The following is a 3535-nucleotide window of genomic DNA, read 5'->3' as shown; positions in this document are numbered from 1 at the left end:
TAGTGATTCTGAAATCATAAACAGATATCAGTATTAAAAATATCGGTACAAGACTATCATCCTTACAAGAGACCAAAATGAACTGAAACTGTGGGTGTTAAAGAGTGTTTAATTAGTTTTCTTGCTTAACTAAATGCAACATTCTATATGAAAAGCTTTCACAAAAACGGCTGAACCAACTCAAAATATAACATGAACAAGAGTAATACGATCACTGATCAAACTTCATACGAAATCTGAGAGATCGTATCACCATTTTATTTGTTTATGTATTTTTGAAATATTTATTTTGGTATTCTTGAAGAGGTGGCGAGGAGGGTGAAATAGCTCAATCTTAAATAACAATTTCTCTTAGTAATAATAGAAAACATTTGAGACCCAGAAAGAAATTTTATGGTACAATATGTCACAAATGTAATTCATAAAAGCCTATAAGTATTTAGTACTTACATGGCAATTGAGAAAGTACACAAAATAAATTTAATTATTTCATTAGCAAATTAAATAAATTAAAAGTAGCTACTGGAACTGACGTGAATAATTTATACAAATGCAGAGAGGATTAATAATAATATTTCATTTTCGCTCCTTAATGTGTTCTCGGGTTCTCTGATTTTTCTTTTTATTTCTGATTTCATTATTTTGCAGAGTGAGTGTGCGTGTGCTTGTATACGTAAACTGCGAAAAAAAAAGGGGGGGACAATTCTATATTTCTCGTTCTACTGGGGCGATTGTCAAAATTCAAATTGCGTTTTTCAGATCTCTAAAGCGCCACTCAGGATATATATTAGATTTATATATAGAACTATTCTAGCATAGGTATTTTGACACAAAAGCGGACTTTTTCTGAAATAACATAACAATTTTGTTTACATATTTCGATCTTTTTTTTCTGTTTGCGCCAAAAATAGTTCACTTGGCGAACTTCTTAATATATGGCAACCTATTTTTCTTTTTTACATTGTGCGTGAGAGGAAAAAAAGTTACATCGTTCTTTCTTTCAAATAATGTTCTTTATAATATATTTTTATGTTATTATTTTTCCTTTTTCGAATTTCATTTTAATTGTTTAAGCTTCATGGTTTCTTTCAAATAACTCATTTAAAAATTTATATTTACTCATTCGAACTGCGTAGTTTAAATAAAAGTGTATCGTTTATTATTTTTTTTTTCAAATAGTTTTCTTTATACTATATTTTTTAGTCATAGTTATTATTTTAGGTAATTTTTGAATTTTTAGACTTTTATTTTAATTTTTTGTGTTGCATTGTCTCTTCAGATTATTATTTTAAAATGTTCTACTCATTCATTCGAACTGCACATTTGAAATATATTTATTAATATAAATTTTCCAGAATTTGATTTTATTTATTTGAATAGCGTTTCTTTCGGAAGAATACTTTGTGACCCAGACTGCGATGCGTTTGAAAACTACATATATTAAAAGAGAAAATACAGTAAAGCACAGTTAACACACCTTTCAATGTTCCGTTCAGAAAAGATACTATATAAATGAGAGAGATGTATATTCGACATTTTAATTTAGGATGACTTGCATACATTGCTTTAAATAGTTTTATAATTGTGCCCATTGCTTTACACAACTTTACCATCCTACATTTAATTTCTTAAAATGTTATTCATATTTTAGTCAAATATTTTATTTTTGAAATCGCAAGAATCAAATACCATATAAAATTTAAAAAATTTTAATTAAAAGCGTACTAAATTTTATGCAATTTATTTTTTTCTTCTTAATGGCTTGCTCTTTTTTCAAAGGCATTCTGCAAGTATATTAAAATGTATCCAATTTTTCGAAACGTCTTGGTATTTCTGACATTAATTTTAAATAAATTTATTGCCTTCCATTTCAAAAGGGCCCACAAGTGGCTGAGCAGTAAAGTCGCTGAATACTGGTAGTTCGCTGCGGGGTTTGAATCCCGGCGAACGTGCTGCTTGCAGGGGCGTTTTCGTGGTTTTTCTCATGTGTAACGTGTATATGAGCTGATTTCGCTTAGAAAGTTCTTCACGAAGGCATCCCTCCTTTAAGGCAGATAGCCCGGCTTTGTCGTAACTTAATAATCCAAATCAATCCCTTTCATCAGTATTTGTCAGATCCTTTATCAGTCTTTACAGGCTAAGCATTTTGAAGGCTGAGATGAAAGGAAAGACTGGTTTCATCAAGAGGGAAAACGTCTTTAGCTGATATCTATTTACGTCACTGGATAAATTCCGGAATCTTTAAATAATTCGACTGAGAAATCATGGGATGCTCCGTTTATGATACCACATGATGTTCTATAAACTAATTTAAATTTATACAACCGTATAGTCGAAAACCAGTCGCTCTTCACTTTAATCTGCAATGATATCGTTTCTGTCTTTTTCGTTAGCACAAACTCAATTACTGCTATTTGCTGGTGTACACGTCCAAGTGTTTTCTCTTGGAACACCCAGCTTCCTTGAAGTAGATTCCCTTTTAAATTTTTGCTCCCCCTTTTCCTTCTTTCGTTCTACATTTGTTTTCAGTGCTGACAACGCTGTTGGAACGAGACGACTCCTGACGTAATGCAACCTCGAGGGTGCCAAACAGGATTAATACCGCCCCGCCCTTGGATCAATCTGCATGTTGTAACCCCACAGAGCAAAAGCAGACAAGGCAGTACCAGTACAGTCCCTGCCAAGCCTTACTCTATCCTGAGAGCCCTCAGGTTGAGACTGCCTAGGTATAGATCCTAACCAGTACTTCCCAGGCGTTCGCCTGAGTCAACACCCCCCCGGGGGGGGTTCAGTGCTGACACAAGAAAATTAAGATTTTTAGACTGTTACACTTCCATAAATTTTGCATTCTTATCAAATTTTTTAAAATATCAATTGCATTAAATGCGTTTCAGCTGAAGACAGCTTCTAGACATTTTAACTATAAATAAAGTTTAAACCAAAGTCCAAAGGATAAGTATTTGAATTAAAAGGTTTTTGTTAAATGAAAAAGAAATAAACCACTCCAGCCTTCGCTTATCCTGTACCACCGAGTGGCCCAATTATTATATCGGGTGCAAAAAATCTTAATCATATTATTTAGAGTTTGTAAGCCTAAAAATTTCTATATTAAAGAAGACGTTTTTTATGTAATCTAATATTACAACACGAGAGAAAACTACTACTTAAAACATTCTTTCTAAGAGGATTAATGTAAAAATTTATGTTTATATATATATGTTTTTTAAAGCTGGGACATGACTGAATGTGTCAACGTCTTGTTTATCAACTTTGTGAAAATAAACATCAAACGAACTTTTCTCAGCTTTAGACAATTAAATTTAAATGAAGTTAAAGTAAAAGTAGCAGACTTTACGAACACGGCGAAGGCAAAAAGTTACTTTTGCAAATATTTTTAAAAAAAAGAGGAAAAATAAAGAAATTCTTTAAAAGTTAAAAATTTGAATAATATCATCTATAATTTTAAAAATAGCCTTTCATATAGTATTAATAAATATTTATTAAGCATCATTGAGGTAAAAAAAAATTCTTATAA

Source organism: Stegodyphus dumicola, chromosome X1, assembly GCF_044657685.1.
Source record: "Stegodyphus dumicola isolate Sdum_Otavi_A_Nest chromosome X1, ASM4465768v1".
NCBI lineage: Eukaryota > Metazoa > Arthropoda > Arachnida > Araneae > Eresidae > Stegodyphus > Stegodyphus dumicola.
The sequence above is the reverse complement of the archived record's forward strand: the minus strand, read 5'-3'. Positions refer to the sequence as shown.